Source organism: Macrobrachium nipponense, chromosome 1 (assembly GCF_015104395.2).
Source record: "Macrobrachium nipponense isolate FS-2020 chromosome 1, ASM1510439v2, whole genome shotgun sequence".
Taxonomy (NCBI): Eukaryota; Metazoa; Arthropoda; class Malacostraca; order Decapoda; family Palaemonidae; genus Macrobrachium; species Macrobrachium nipponense.
This window is the reverse complement of record NC_087200.1, coordinates 20034266-20052649: the sequence shown is the minus strand read 5'-3', so window position 1 is coordinate 20052649 and position 18384 is coordinate 20034266.

The window sequence follows — 18384 nt, the reverse complement described above, 5'->3', positions numbered from 1 at the left end:
ATTACCTGCTTCTCTTTTATTAAGGCCGATTCCATCATTTGACTCTTGTACCGCAGTTGCTGCTATAAATTACACGTGACATATTCCAGTTTATTCTATGGTTATGTTCATTTATATGATTGAAAATAGCCGAGTTCTGTTGTCCATACCTAACGGACCGTTTGTGTTGTATTAATCTCTGGGGAAGTGATTTACCTGTAAATCCGATGTAAGATTGGTCACAGTCCTGGCATGGGATCTCATATACCCCAGAGTCTTTGGGCGATGTCTTTTGTTGGAGGACGTTAATCAGGGATTTGGCTAAGGTATTTGGGAGTAGGTAAATGCAAAAGGGGGTTGGATTTTCCCAAGGGTGTGGAGTTCACTAATCGTAATCGTCTCCAGGTGGGGAATTTTTATTTTATTGTTGGGTGTGTCTCTGGTCTTGTCTTTAGGGGGTCGGTAGAAAATTACGTTTGCTTTTTGAATTGCTTTCTTTCTCAATTATATGGTCAGGATACTTTAAAGATGAAAGTTGCTTGCGAATTAGTTCAAATTCTTTTTCCAGGAAATCTGGGAACAAATTCGTAAGGCTCTTAAGAATAAGGTTGCTAGCTAGACCTATCTTGATGGTATTGGGTCATGATAGCTGAAAATAGTGAATATATGGAAAGTGAGAACGTTGGTTTTCTGTATATGGTAAATTTGTATTCTGTCGTGTCTCTGATTATTAAAACATCTAAGAAAAGGAATTTTGTTGTCTGTTTCCCATTCAACTTTAAATTTGATGCTGGGCACTAATGCGTTTAATTTTGAGAGGAAATTCATTAAAATTACCCACTTATTATCCCAAAATGTTAGTATGTCATCCACGTATCTCATCCACAGCATGTTTTTGGGTTTTATTGCATTTATTACTGTAGTTTCAAAGTATATTCCATGTACAGATTGGCTAAAATAGGACTTAAAGGACTACCCATACTACACCCAAGAATTTTTGCTTGTAGAATGATTCCCCGAATGAAAATACGTTATTAGATGCACATAATTCAACTAACTTTATTATTTTTTCAAGTGCCAAAGGGAAATGATCTGAATAGGGGGATAATTTTTCCCTTCTTAAAAACTGAAGAACGTCCTGTACTGGTGGTACTTTTGTGAATAGGGAGTTCTACGTCAAGGCTTAAAAGTTTTATGTTGTGAAGTGGTATATGTGCTTCTCTGAATTTGTGACAAAAGTCTTCCAGAATGTTTTGATGTGACTGGGAGAAAAAGTGCCTAAAAAAGGAGAAAGGAGGCCAGCTAACCATTTAGAAATTTTGTAATTGAAAGCTCCGGCGCTTGAAAAAATAAATAAAGTTAGTTGAATTATGTGCATCTAATAACGTATTTTCATTCGGGGAATCATTCTACAAGCAAAAATTCAAATTGTGAGTATGGGTAGTCCTTTAAGTCCTATTTTTAGCCAATCTGTACATGGAATACTTGAAACTACAGTAATAAATGCAATAAAAACCCAAAAAACATGCTGTGGATGAGATACGTGGATGACATACTAACATTGGGATAATAAGTGGGGTAATTTTTAATGAATTCCTCTCAAAATTAAACGCATTAGTGCCCAGCATCAAATTTAAAGTTGAATGGGAAACAGACAACAAAATTCCTTTTCTTGATGTTTTTAATAATCAGAGACACGACAGAATACAAATTTACCATATACAGAAAACCAACGTTTCTCACTTTCATATATTTCACTATTTTAGCTATCATGACAATACCATCAAGATAGGTCTAGCTAGCAACCTATTCTTAAGAGCCTTACGAATTTGTTCCCCAGATTTCCTGAAAAAGAATTTGAAACTAATTCGCAAGCACTTTCATCTTTAAAGTATCCTGACCATATAATTGAGAAAGCAATTCAAAAAGCAAACGTAATTTTTCTACCGACCCCTAAAGACAAGACCAGAGACACACCCAACAATAAAATAAAATTCCCCACCTGGAGACGATTAAGAGAGTAACTCACACCTTGGGAAATCCAACCCTTTTGCATTTACCTACCAAATACCTTAGCCAAATCCCTGATTAACGTCCAACAAAAGACATCGCCCAAAGACTCTGGGGTATATGAGATCCCATGCCAGGACTGTGGACCAATCTTACATCGGATTTACAGGTAAATCACTTCCCCAGAGATTAATACAACACAAACGGTCAGTTAGGTATGGACAACAGAACTCGGCTATTTTCAATCATATAAATAAACATAACCATAGAATAAACTGGAATATGTCACGTGTAATTTATAGCAGCAACTGCCGGTACAAGAGTCAAAGATGTGGAATCGGCCTTAATAAAAGAGAAGCAGGTAATGAACATCTCAAAAGGGAATTGGACATCCGACATCGTCGACGCAGTGTTCATTCAACCAACGCTTAAGAAGAATTAAAGAAGATTATCAGCGGGGGGTGACCTAAATTGGCTTACTTGTGGACGAATCTCTTGGTATAAATACACCTTTTCTGTAAACTTTTCTCATTCATATACCTGAAGAGAGAGACAGCAGTCTCTGAAATATAGTACTTTTCTCTCTACATTTTGGTGTTTTTATGGGCTCCTTTTATTAGATGGAATTCTGTTTGTTACAGAACACTTTTACCAGTCATATATATATATATATATATATATATATATATATATATATATATATATATATATATATATATATATATATATATAAATTTTAATGAACTCCTCTCAAAATTAAACGCATTAGTGCCCAGCATCAAATTTAAAGTTGAATGGGAAACAGACAACAACTTCCTTTTCTTGATGTTTTAATAATCAGAGACACGACAGAATACAAATTTACCATATACAGAAAACCAACGTTCTCACTTTCATATATTCACTATTTTAGCTATCATGACAATACCATCAAGATAGGTCTAGCTAGCAACCTATTCTTAAGAGCCTTACGAATTTGTTCCCCAGATTTCCTGGAAAAAGAATTTGAACTAATTCGCAAGCAACTTTCATCTTTAAAGTATCCTGACCATATAATTGAGGAAAGCAATTCAAAAAGCAAACGTAATAATTTTACTACCGACCCCCTAAAGACAAGACCAGAGACACACCCAACAATAAAATAAAAATTCCCCACCTGGAGACGATTAAGAGAGTAACTCACACCCTTGGGAAATCCAACCTTTTGCATTTACCTACCCAAATACCTTAGCCAAATCCCTGATTAACGTCCAACAAAAGACATCGCCCAAAGACTCTGGGTATATGAGATCCATCCAGGACTGTGACCAATCTTACATCGGATTTACAGGTAATCACTTCCCCAGAGATTAATACAACACAAACGGTCAGTTAGGTATGGCACAACAGAACTCGGCTATTTTCAATCATATAAATGACATAACCATAGAATAAACTGGAATATGTCACGTGTAATTTATAGCAGCAACTGCGGTACAAGAGTCAATGATGGAATCGGCCTTAATAAAAGAGAAGCAGGTAATGAACATCTCAAAGGGAATTGGACATCCGACATCGTCGACGCAGTGTTCATTCACCAACGCTTAAGAAGATTAAAGGAAGATTATCAGCGGGGTGACCTAAATTGGCTTACTTGTGGACGAATCTCTTGGTATAAATACCACCTTTTCTGTAAACTTTTCTCATTCATATACCTGAATGAGAGAGACAGCAGTCTCTGAATATAGTACTTTTCTCTCTACATTTTTGGTGTTTTTATGGGCTCCTTTTATTAGATGGAATTCTGTTGTTACAGAACACTTTTACCAGTCATATATATATATATATATATATATATATATATATATATATATATATATATATTATTTATATGAATTGTTAAATAGGGTGCTCATTAATAATGACATCAATTTTCACTAAGGACAGAAGGACACTGCAATAATAATAGCAAGGAAGGGACGAAAGCTTAAAAGAGAATCTTTTGCAGACACAACAAGATAACAAGGACTCTGCAAAAGGCAGGAAATTGCGAGATAAGAGAAGCTGAACATGTTTCTCCCATCAGAAGGGAAGTACGACACGAGCGCACAGAGGGTGGAAATGTAAAGGGAATCTAATACTTGGCACCGTGAATCATGGAAGGTAAGGGAGAGAGAGAGAGAGAGAGAGAGAGAGAGAGAGAGAGAGAGAGAGAGAGAGAAATGTGTGAACATATACGTATCATCCCAATGAGACTTAACAAAAGAGGGCCACCAGAAAAACTAGGGAAAGGTTATCAGAGACAACTACACAAAAAAAAAGAAGAAAAAAAAAAAGACACTACCGTGGAAATAATTCACGCGAATACAATAAATCCAACAGAAGCTATCACATCTCGTTTCCTAGCCGTGTTGTAGTATATCACTACGCAGTTTAAAGTTTATTCCATTTCCATCGTAAACGCCACCAAAGCTTGATGTTTTCATGATATTTATTGACTTTCGAATTGAAGATAGTAAACTGTGCTTCAAAGTATTTTTGGTGAAAATTTGATTTATTTCATTCAGGGAAATGTTTTGACGAATCTTAAAAAAAATTCTTGGAATTAATTCAAAGAGAGCGTTCGTTCTATATCCAAGGCATAAACGATTAGACGAATATTTGCAAATATTTCAAAGCTGAAAAAGCAGTGGAATGACAATAAATGTTTGACAGCTAATTGGTGTGTCTATAATTTACATCGTCGCAAGTTTGGGCTAATCTGCTTTTGTAAACCCTCAAAGTATAAGCTGACTGAGATTGGGTAATAGAAAAGTAAAAACTGCCTGTGAAGAAATTTGCTGAGAGGTATTAGTGAATATCGCCAGTCTTGACACCTACCAACAAATGCTCTTTCATTTTCTAACAAAAAAAGAGAACAAATAAACCAGCCCCACTTCGCAACTAAGACTTTTTTTTTTTTGTTATCGAGGTCTCTCACTTCTGAAGCAGACCAACACGAAAACTTCAGCCTAAGTTTCTCGTCTATTCAAAATGTTATTAGAGAATCGAATGGCCCTCACTTTCTCTTCTGTTTCTTCTTCCTTTTCATACGTCTGAGAACCAGAAGGCGGAACGGCATACGGAAAGAAAAAGTGGAGGAAATGAAATGGCAATTGAGGGAAGGAAAGACAAGACGAAGATGGGGAATAGGTTAGGAGCTCCATCAACGTCTCTTCTCCTTCCTGTCCCTCTTTTCGTCAGTCCCAGAGACACAAAGCAAGAACGGCGATTGGCGGAAGCGTAAAAAAGTAATGGCTGATGCAAAAAGGTCGGGGAGGGAAAAAGATATTCGTAATATATCACCAGCAGGGGATCTCCAAAATTTAAAAACGAAAATAAAAACAAATGAAGTGAAGATGAAGAATAAGAATTCTGCAGTTGATTAAAGGGTGAAGAACTTATTAGAAGAAACAAAGACACGCAAGGTAATACAACAAAAGTCATGAAAAATTATGACAAAGGGGAAAAAAGCAATTATAATTGGGGCAGGTGGAAAAGAAATATGAATTACAGTAGAATTAAAATAGAATAACAATCATCCAAAGGAAAGGAGTGGAGAGACTGAAGGTATAAATAAAAAGATTGGAATAAGGAACAATATAATACATCCGGTACCAAAAGCTGCATAACAACAGGAAAGAAAGACATTTATATCTGAAAGGAGAAAGGTTTAAGAATTGTGATGCATGGAATATGTATACCTGGGTCATATCCACTCGGGGGATGTTTGATGAACAGTACAACCGCCGGATTTCAAGGAACTCTGAACTTCTTAATATTTTTGGAAGATTTTCTATTTGAAACCTCCAGATCCCTGGAAATGAAATGGGACACCAACAACTAAGACAACAACGTCGATGAGACTAAAAAGTGATACTACATTACTTTAATATATTCCACAAAATGTCTAACTCACTATTACCTTTTTTCCCCATATTTTTTCATAAGACTAGAGAAATTTCAATTCTCCAATATTTCACATAATCACATTATAATCCTCGACAATATTCAACGTGCATTAAGTCAAAACACTGCTGATTAAATTGTGGAATACTACAGTAGACATATTTTTGCTGTTGATAAGCCAATCACAGGGCTGGAAACTCTCAGTCTCTCGAGAGAGTTCACATAGGCAGGATGTATCTGGTCGACCTCTCCTAAGGGTACGTCTTTCAAAGGCATCCCTCAGGAAAGGTGGAACATACATCCTGCCTATGTGATCTCTCGAGAGAGACTTTGAGTTTCCAGCCCTGTGACTGGCTTATCAATATCCAATCAGGAGCGTCGTAAAGGACTGGCCTAGACATAAGATGCACGGTTGATGGAATCTACCATAGTAACTACCAAGGTGGAAAAAAACAGAGGATAAAAAAATGTATAAAATGAATAAAATTAACTTATCTTAAAATGAGAATGATGGAAGGTATTGCACATGCAAGATAAAGATAATTGCAGAAGAGAACAAAATTGAATACAAGAGGATAAAACGAAGGATGGAATAAAAAAAAAACAGACAGAGCAAACGTGATAACTGATCGACATTTCTTGGAACACTCAACAAAGTAAGCAGCAACCTCATGCGAGGGAGGTCCTAGATTTACTGAATAAAAACATCCCCAGTTGAGACCAAGAAAAAGAAATAGAAAAAAATCGCGATGGAGAAAGTTGGAGAATCACATCAAGTTGTCTGACGGCCGTAGGAGACCCTGTGGATACATAAGGAGGAACTTTAGGAGCTTTTTCGCTAGTCGCTAATCTTTTTTTTTTTTTGTCTAAAATCCCCCAGATGGACAATGAAAAGCAGACGAGACGTTGGGACGAAATAGAGCAACTGATTTATTACAATGTAAGAAACTGCGCGCGAGGATGAGATGACAGATTTAGAGAGCGAATGATCTAGTGAGGAAAATATTATTAAGGTGTGATGCTTATTACTTAATAAAAAGGATTATATGTGGGAAAAATATGTTTGACCCATTCGATATGGGACTTTGATTGTTAAGAAATACGAACAAGGATGACCCACGTAGTTAGAAACGAACAATTCATGACATTTGCAATTTCCGTTAAAAAATTTTGTATGACTTTATACAGCCCAAGCTAGACTGGAAGAAGGAAGAAATCACTGGGCTTATTACACACATTTATATATATACTTTATACATGGAGTGTAAAAAGACCAACAATGAGAGAAATTAGTTCGTAAAGATTTCTGGAAAATGAGAAAATGTTTTGCCAAAAATGAACAAGCAAAATTATGCTACTACAGCTACAATAAACTTGGTGAAAATAAAAAAACTGACTATTAATACCATTAAAAAAAACATCATCTAACCAGTCAGAATGCGAGCCATCTATTGATCATGCCCTCAACTAAAGCTCGGCTGTGGCGTAGCACGGCTTTTTTAAATGTTAAAATTTATTCTTATGCTACAATAAACTTCTCTTTATAAATTATTGAATACTAAATCGATTAATATTGCTTGTTAACATGATTATAGGGCTCTATCATAGCTTATGATTTATATATTAGGCATTTCTGAATCATTAAATAAAATCCTTCAGTTAATGTAACATTAATTGCTAAGTATCTTTATCTAAAATTGAGAGGGCAGTTAACATTAATTGCTAAGTATCTTTATCTAAAATTGAGAGGGCAGTTACAATGAAACAAACTTACTCTCATATTATCTTATTATTTCACCAATATAGTATACAGTAATTATTTTCCTTTTTTTTGGGCTTGTGCTTATGATTGTATACTGTACATAAAACAATACATATGTGTCAGACAAATCTAAGAACCTAGTGGAATGAATACAGTTTATTATATTTTATGATTATTTATTAAGCTCTTGATCAAGTCAAAACCTATTTATAACAATTTATTAAAATCTCATAGCCCAATTGTGGGAGTTCTCAAAAATGCATATTCAATTGGCACCCTTTTATGAAGGTAATGTAACCAACACTTCTGCCTGGTATTTTCTAGTAAAATGCCATTTCTACAAGAAGCATGCACATTCTTAAAAAAATTTGAAACAATTATTCTAATTGACTTGAACCATGTTTCTTTTTGCATCATGTACAGTACAAGCAAATATCATAGGTTTTCACAACTTGTTTTGCCAATTTATTACTACTATATTACTGCGTACATTTGCTGCCAAATGGTAAATTTACTTTGGAATACTATGTGGGGTGTTGGTACCAATTACAAGATTTCATTTTAAAAATTGAACAATTATGAGCATATAATGCAGAAACATTGATGAAACGGCAAGAATGGATCTTGTGGGAGCAGATATGCTGGTTTGCACGTAATTTTTTTTATTTTGAATGCTTTTATCCATACATATAGGAAAATTCAATCATAGATTAAAAGGTTAGTGAACTTGAAATTAAAGTAAAACACTAACTTAACTAACCTTCTTATGCTCTCCCATATGAATGCTCCCACAAGATCCATCCTTCCTGATGAAACAACTTTGGTTTGCTAAATAGTTGCTTATTAATGAAAAATTAAGGTAAACATTTATAACTACAACCCAAGGGTAAGCTGCTGAGAATACAACATAACTACAGTATATATACAGTATATCAAAATTGCTGTGAGTAGCCTATCTGGAAAAGGCATGGAGACCCAATATTCACGAATTTTATGACAGTGATCGGAATTGGTATGTTTATTTCATATTTCTAGAGATTTTTCAAGATATGCAAATATACTTTAAGGTATTTATTTGAAATACAATTGACGCCTCTAAATGACAAGAAAATATAGTTTTTCTAGTTGATATTGATATGTTTTGCAAGACAGCTTCATTTCCATTGCAAATTACTGTTGACATAGTTAGGTAACTGTTGGCATGGTTATGGTACTGCTGATATGGTTAGGTTTAATTTTGACATGATTAGGCTACTGATGTACACTACCAGGAAGGTTAGGTTGGTTGTTGGGGTTTCAAATGGCAAATATTTTTTTTCTAGTCGAAAAGCACATATAAATATATTTTCTTTCCGCTTAGAGGTGTCCACCGTATTGTAAATATTTTCCAATATTTATTTCGGAATAACACTGCACCGACATTCAATTTTGCTTTGGTCTATTTTATTTCTTCATTTTCTCTAAAAGTCATCATGTACTTTGTAACAGATGTAATGATTTTATTACCTTTCTTTATTCTGAGGAAAAGCATGAAAAATTAGATGGGGAAAATGATTTTTCGTCCTTTTGCAAACCACACACGGGTGATGATGGCTACGCCCACTCATGATTGAAACTGAATGCCCCGCTTTGTGAAAAAGTAAATAAATAGACGATGGATTGTCTTTGTAAACAAACAGACGATGTAGGCAGGTGCAATGCTACCGCCATCTTCATTTCATGCCAGGTACTAAATTGTATGCGGCCGATGCGGCTGTGGCTTGAGCTTCCCATCTTTCGTGTATTGTCTTTGCTTAAAACACTTAGTCTGCCTCCCCTTCCCAGCCAACAGAAAGTGACGTCACGAGGTCTTCATAGGTGGATATTCTGGCCCTCTCTCTCTCTCTCTCTCTCTCTCTCTCTCTCTCTCTCTCTCTCTCTCTCTCTTCCTTAATTAAATTTGCCTTTTTCAGAAAAATATATTTTAATAAACTATATGCGCATCTAAAGGAAACAATCTACTGAATTGTTGCCATTTCGATCTGCGAATTAAAATATCACCCCAAATACAAAAATAAATCACATCAAGCGGGAATTTTAACAGAAATGTAAACTATTGCACCTCTATTGAAACGATACTGCAACAATAATATCGAAAGAGGAACAAACGTCTACGCTTGTAGTAGAAGGATATTGCAACGATAATTGGGAAAGGAAATGTCATGTCTTCTGGAAATGTTTCTGGGTGAATATTACAGAAATACACTAAATAATATAGAATTAGTAAAAAAGGCAGGAGTTGCAAGATAAGAGATGTACTTGTATCTCTCATCAAGAGGGAATTGCAAACATAAACACCCACACACACAGAGGAAATATTTAAATACCGGGAATTAAAGGAGAGAGAGAGAGAGAGAGAGAGAGAGAGAGAGAGAGAGAGAGAGAGAGAGAGAGAGAATTTAATCTATATACCATCCTAAACGTAAGTAGCGAACAAAGACAAATGGAAAAAAAAAGGGAAAGGCGACGCATAAAAAGGGTCACACATAAATATTCAAATGAGTTTCAGGCGAAGTCACGAAAGCGTAATAAATTCAGCTGAGCTAATCCATCTTGTGTCCCAGTCGTGACATTCATCATCAGACAGTTTTGAAACTACTGTTAAACTGTCTTCAGACTCCGTAATCAATGGCGACAAAATCTGCCCTGTTCGTGATATAATATTATTTGTGTGTTGACTTTCGTCACAAAAATGTATCGTCAATTTGCAGTCGAGTTATTCGAAAATGGAGTTTGATATGAGTCGGAAAGTCTTTTTTTTTTTTTTTTTTTACTTTATGGAAACAATGACAAATCGCCGTTACCAAGTGCAGTTACAAAATGCCTGTAGTAAATTGTACACAGACTCACTAATAATTCTTCATATTCATATATAATGCTTTTGTTTTAATACCAGTGGTAATTCACTCAATAGTCTCTTCTTTTATTTACCGAATTCCATTTAGAACGTAACCTTACGAAACAAATTTTCATTATAATTTTCACTCGGAATCTGTGATCAATATATTGCTCCAATGATAATGCTCTACGGGTATCGTCATTAGATGCGATTTGTTTATCAGGCGATGATATTTGTCCAATAATAAAAAATCTCACTGAAAACCCTGTTATATGAGAGTACAAATTTAACAGCGAAATAGACTGGCTTTTTATCTCTGCAAGTAGAGTAACACGATGTCCTCTTCCTCCATATGGAGTTTGTCTCTCTCTGTTCTTGAATAACGAAAAAATAATTTTCACCCTCGGAAAATTTCTCTTATACAACTAAAGCGAATAAGACCATAGTTCAACATTATTATTTTGTGCACAACACCAATAAGCCAAATATGACTAAATGCCCTTTGACCTTTTGCAGTAATTTCCAAGACATTTACCTTGATGAACAAAATGAGGATGCATTTACTTTTTAACGAAGGAAGCGTAGGAAAGGCTTTATTGTCAGTCATTTTGGAGAAGCAACGAATAAACCAATTCTCCTTCTATTCTAACAATTTATTTACATGTTTATTCATTTCTGTTTTCTTTTTTAATATGTGACCTCTTCTTCCTTTATTACCTACTACAGTCCTTTGCTTCTTTCAAGTGAACACTATATTCTTTGGCAGCTTGAATTTCAAGTTAATAATAATAATAATAATAATAATAATAATAATAATAATAATAATAATAATAATAATAATAATAATAATCCACTGGAGCCTGTGCAAGAAACATCAGCTACCTTGCAGTAATAAGTGGTACGAGCACCAACCAGAGGGAGTGATAGAAAACGATCAGGCAAAGATCCTCTGGGACTATGGTATCAGAACGGATAGGGTGATACGTGCATAATAGACCAGACGTGACGTTGATTGACAAAGTCAAGAAGAAAGTATCACTCATTGATGTCGCAATACCATGGGACACCAGAGTTGAACAGAAAGAGAGGGAAAAAAAATGGATAAAGTATCAAGATCTGAAATAGGAAATAAGAAGAATATGGTATATGCCAGTAGAAATCGTACCCATAATCATAGGAGCACTAGGCACGATACCAAGATCCCTGAAAAGGAATCTAAAAAAACTAGACGCTGAAGTAGCTCCAGGACTCATGCAGAAGAGTGTGATCCTAGAAACGGCGCACATAGTAAGGAAAGTGATGGACTCCTAAGGAGGCAGGATGCAACCCGGAACCCCACACTATAAATACCACCCAGTCGAATTGGAGGACTGTGATAGAGTAAAAAAAAAAAAAAATAAAATACAAAAAATAAAAAATAAAAATAAAATAATATTAATACTAATAATAATAATAATATAATAATAATAATAATAATAATAATAATAATAATAATAATAATAATAATAATAACTGATTTCTTGGTTTTATCTTTAGTTTTTATATGAAAAAAACTGAAAACTTTCGGATTACGAAGTAATTCGTCTTTTGAAAAACTCCTTTAAAATATAGGGGATCGTTAATGAGAGCAAAAACATGTAAAGTTTCTTTATGCCTTCATCTTCCTTTCTTGAAGTCGATAAATGAAGAAATTACACGAGCAATGGGTTAAGAACGAATTATGGGTTAAGAACAAATTATGGGTTAAGAACAAATTGCAGAGTGGAAAACAAGGAAAAAACATAACAGAAGTCTTTTGCAATAAATTGGTGGGATAAATAGCTTAAACAAATCACGTCAAAATGAAGCAAAAAAGATCCAGTAGAAAAAGATGGGATGAAGGAGTTATTGTCGGAGATGGAGGAGGCAGGGCAAAAACAAAAGGAACCACAAATGTAACGAAAAAGCAAAAAGGATTCGCACTACTACGAAAAGGAATGGTAGGACCCAATTTCGAATTCCAGCTGAATAACATTCATTCGAAGTAAGGAAGGTAAAAGTGCTGCACATGACTGAAATCAAATAATGTTTCATTGTTCAACATAACATTCTGCAGTATTTGGAGATGAGGGCTATTGCAATATTCAAATATCTTACATAAAATTCTGAGTACAATCATCTTATTCCTGTAAACTCCATAACATCTCTTTTTATAAACATCGCAGTATTGTGGTTGAAATTATGAATTACTTAAGAGTTAACTAACAATGGAAAAAAACTTACGATAAAGAACTATGAAAAGAGAGAGAGAGAGAGAGAGAGAGAGAGAGAGAGAGAGGTGGGAAGGGGGGGGGGGGGGGGGGGGGGGGGGGGGGGGGGCAGGAGGTAACCTGGCTAATTAACAGACGCCCAAGAATGTCGTTGTACGACCAGCGGGCAAGGACCTGAAAAGTATTAATGTTGAAAAATTGAAATATGGCAAAAAAAAAGAAAAAGAAAAAAAGAAACAAAAAATGCAGCAAGAGGAATAGACGATTAAAAAAAGAGGAAAGAGTCCCGTTGATGGAAAAAGCCTAAAGGAGAGTTTTGAAGAGAAATGGAATACGCGAAAGCGATTAGCATGTAAAATCCTCAAATTGAAGGCATCATTGTAGAAGCGTATGAACACCCAAGACAAAACGATACAAGGGAAAAAAAGGATAAAATACGGATCTACTGAACAGAATACATTGAAAACTCACAACGAAGACATAAAAAAATGGAAGTTGCAATCATGATTAAAGATTAACACAGAAATTATATAGAAAATACAGATACTTTAAAATATGCAAAAAGTGAAGTAATTAACAAATCTGAAAAGTAAATGAAATATCAGCTGCAAATTCCTTGGAAAATATTCGACACTTAATTATTTGTTAAAAATACTACATACTCCAATGTGTATGAGCTCACTAAGACGGTCAAAAAACATACAATAACGAGAAGAATGAAAATGAGAACTATTTAACGCATGGACATGAAGTACAAATGCCAAACGGTACTGACAAAAAGGTCTGGAAACTAGGAACTAATAATAACTCAATGGATGCTAAGCATTTTTCATGACTCGTATGCTTTTCAACATATTTATGAGCACCGTAAATAACAGTTCCATTAGAACACGAATATTAATATTTGAGGAGCAGGGATTTCCGAAACTCTAATATGTCAAGCTTGATATAAACATGTCTATAGATCAATACTGCTTACTATTTTTAGCAAGAAAATTCGCGGATCTAAAAACTGATCAAACATGTTCTTACTCAGACCACGAATATACGAATGGATACTCGCCCAATACAAACTTGATGAAAAGATAAGTATTTTGTTATATAAGAAGACTGGTGAAACGGAAAGTCTTGAGCAGGTCGCTTTCTCTATAAAAAAATATACATTATTTCGACCAAAACTTGAGTAATAATGTGACAAGTAGAATCCTGGACTGCAGTCTCATATTCCCCAAGGTGAGAGAGAGAGAAGGCTGGGTAGACCCAAGTTGGAAAGCAGCCTCAGATTTCTCTCTCTCTCTCTCTCTCTCTCTCTCTCTCTCTCTCTCTCTCTCTCAGGAAAAGAAAACTTTCCCCATTACAGCCCCCAAATACAGAAAGCGGCCCAATGGGGAAACTTGAAGTTATACCAAACCGTTTCGTGACTCTTAGAGAGACGCGGTGTTTGTAAGAAGTTCTCGTACCAGGCTTCTCTGTTCCATTCTGTTCGTTTCTGTTCCTTTTTTCCAGAAACTTTGGCCCGAAGAAGAGGCCATTCAAGCCGGTGAAATAAAAACAGAGAGAGAGAGAGAGAGAGAGAGAGAGAGAGAGAGAGAGAGAGAGAGAGAGAGAGACAGAAAGAGAGAGAGAGAGAGACGAGCTAAGATGCCGAATGAATAATATGGACAGAGGACGTTCCTATGAAGATTCATATATTAAGAGATGCATGAAAAGACATTTAAAATAAAAAGTAAGCCCATATTGAGGAAGAGAGCTACCGAAGCACGAATGAATAATAAAATGAAAAAATAATACATATTCGATGAGAAGGCCAACGTTATATAATCCCAAACTCAGGATACATTAAGGAAAAACGAACAATCAAGGAATATATTCTATAGCATCCCCTTAACTGGGATTATTATTATTATAATTCAGATGATGAACCCTATTCATATGAAACAAGTCCACAGGGACCCTAGACTTAAAATTTCAAACTTCCAAAGAATATGGTGTTCATTAGAAGAATTAAGAGGACGTAAGGGGAAATACATTCTCCATTTAGTATATTACCAGATATTTGTAAATAGGGGCTGCTAAAAAAATTCTTACGTCTCTTTGTGGTCGAAATATCTCATTTAAGGATTTGGCTCTCGTATATGGCAGCTCGAAAGATTTTATTTACGACGAAAACTTTTCTGCTATAATTACTTATTTTGCGGATTCACTCTCTCGTAGGTGAACTTTTGGTCAAAGCTAACACCTACGGGGCGTGGTATACACGTCCGTAGCTATGGCCACGGTCTAGGTATTTACCTAGACTGTGGCTATGGCAAAAGAGACTATTGACCATTTCAAGCCCTGCGATGCATAGGTTTTCTTAAATATCTTTTTAAATATCAACTGTATCTTCCTGAAAATTTGGTACAACATGTTTTACACCTTCCGCTAACATATGGCAATATAATTAAGTACCTTGAATTAATAATTAAGGCACTTTACTTAGAAAATTTTCAATTTCCTCAGTATTAGTTGTAAATATACGAACACCTGTCGTTGGCTTAGCCAAAGAGTTATGAAAGAAGCCCCTCCCACTCCTCTCTTTCTTACTCTGTCTGATACTTATGAATGGAATAGTGTACTACCATATGTTTTTTTACGTCATAAAATGTACACGAACTACCATTTATTACTGATTACTTTTCATAAAGCCATTTGTATGTTTTTATTTATCATGTACCTTTCTTATCTATTTCCATGAGAATGGTGTGGTATTGGCAACTTTAGATTATTATTGGAGATATAAATATGGAAGGGAAAAAACTGATCATAGTTTATTTAAAAGTAAGATCACTAAATACATTTTATTATATAGATCCAATAAAGTATGTACAAATAATACACCGAAATTTTAATTTTACAGATTTTGAAGTAAATTTTTGCAGTAGCCATGAAAACAGCATAGACATACAAATGAAAAATGAAAAAACTGGATAAATATATCAAAACTTATTAATTACAGGACTATATATACACACGTATAAGGATATTTCAGCTCACTCCCTATCACTGTCTAAAAACAGATCGTCCTCGTCATCACTGGCGACGTTGACAACGATTGGATCTATGCAATCCCGGACGTTGTCAGTAAGCCAGTATTCGTTCTCGAAAGCTTGACTTCGTTGGACAGCTCCTTCCCACACCTGTTTAGTGACAGCAAGCCTTGCTTCCTCCAGTCTGGCCTTTAGGTCTGCCCTGGTGAAATGCCGTAACGATGAACGTACATTTAGCTTCATATGCGCCCATACCTGCTCGATAGCATCGAGTTCAGGATAAAAACACACCTGAACAGCTTGTAACTACTACCCCGCTAATTTTCAGCGAGTAAATTTTATTTTCCAGTATATATACTCTAAATAAACCAAGAGGTCATAATAATCTCCCAAAATAATGAAACGCAAATAAACTTTATTGCATAAACTAATTTGGATATATAAAACAATAATCCATAAAGAAATTTAAAAATGTAAAACGCTATACGTCATAATCGTAGTACGGTACACTTTCATTCATATTTTGTTAACAGGGAGAGTAACGGTGTCCGAAAGTCTCAGTCAAAGGCAAAGAAAATTGGAAATGTTCAAGAGTAAAGTGCCATTATTAATAATTTTAGATACTTAGTTATAGTGCCATACATTAGCGGAAGGTCTAAAACATGTTGGGCCAAAATTTCAAGAAGATACAGTTGATATTTAAAAAGATATTTAAGAAAACCTATGCATCGCAGGCCTTGAAATGGTCATTAGTGTACTTCGTAAATAAAAAAAAAAAAAATAAAATAAAAATAAAAGATAAACAATGACAAGATAACAAACAAAACGCTACACAAACTATCGAAAAGTGAACAAGGAAAACATAGGATCACTGCTAACTTGCTTGGAAACAGATAACGATGGCAAATTACGTATTTCATTTGAAACGCTTCCGATGGCATGGGATTCCATCCTCACCACGAAATAAGCGAACCAATGTCGTCTGCTCTCTCTCTCTCTCTCTCTCTCTCTCTCTCTCTCTCTCTCTCTCTCTCTCTCTCTCTCTCTAAGCTTGAATATAAAGACTAAATTTTCACGAAGCTGATCTTAAGTTATAAAACTGGAAAGCTTAGGAAAAATGGAACTTATTTCATGAGCGCGGGACGGACATCGCACAAGAAAGTTCCATAAGGAAGTTGAAAAAATAAATGAATAAATAAACACAAGAAAACCAAGAATCTGTAAAAGATATGAAACTGGAAGATGAGCTAAATATGAACATGATTTTCCCATTATGAGGAAGAAAGAACGTGGTAATATAAATGGCATATAATGCCTGCCATTATTTACGGGAAGAGAGAGGAGAGAGAGAGAGAGAGAGAGAGAGAGAGTAGAAAGAAGAGAGAGAGGGAGAGGAGAGAGAGAGAGGAGAGAGAGAGAGAGAGAGAGAGAGAGAGAGAGAGAGAGAGAGAGAGAGAGAGAGTCCGAATAACTATATAACCTAAATTGTACCTGAAATAATTCTTTGCAGATATTCATTTATAGAATGTGCTGGGGGAGTCACCCATATTATGAAATGCTCTCTCTCTCCTCTCTCTCTCTCTCTCTCTCTCCTGCAGTCTTGTTTAACCCAACTCCAGGAAGTGACATTTTTGTTTATATCCAATATAATAAGCAATCATTTGTAAACACTCGCCAAAGACAGAAAATCTGAAATATATGCAAATAGGTCTACGAGCATTTCTTCAACTGAAACAGAGCCACTATACACCCAAATAAAAATGCGCGCAGTAGTTTACGTAGAACAACTCTTCAATGATAGTGAAGGAGGAATCAATCTCCAAAGCGAATAATATAGAAATTCACAAGAATACACATTCCGATAAATTACTAGATGAGGGAAGATGAACATGCTTCCACCATCAGGAGGGGAGTGACGAGAAAAGCACATACTGGAGGGTGGAAATGTGAAGGGAATGTAATACATATTACATGACAGTCTTGAACTGGCGTTACACCGCTGGGGTGACGGTTACCACGCTGCGTCCTTCCCGTTTTGATGGTATATACAATTTGGTGGAGTATACTCGCGTCTGCTCTCTCTCTCTCTCTCGCTCTCTCGGTACATAATTTAGCGCCTATATCGTCCTTCGTCGGCAGAGTCGAGAATCGAATGCTGGCCTCTCTCTCAGTTTAGGACCAGAGAGAGAGAGAGAGAGAGAGAGAGAGAGAGAGAGAGAGAGAGAGGCGCAAAAAAGTAGTGAAGCTGCCTATCGGAAATATAGATTTATATAGTAATCAAGACAAATCTGTTAATGCTCTGGGATGAAAGTTATGGAAAAACAGAGTAGGTGTACTTTCTGATAACAAGTGTTTCCCAGTAACTAAATACGTTAATATAAAAGGATTATGGATCCCATTCACAACATTAGTGAAATATTGTCGTCTGCTTCCATTTCCAACCAAGATAATTCGACTTAAAGGATGCAAGGTCTGTTTGTACAAGGTAAAAGGTTCCTTGCAAAACTCATTACCAAAAACATTTTAGGCATATATTCACCACTGAAAGTG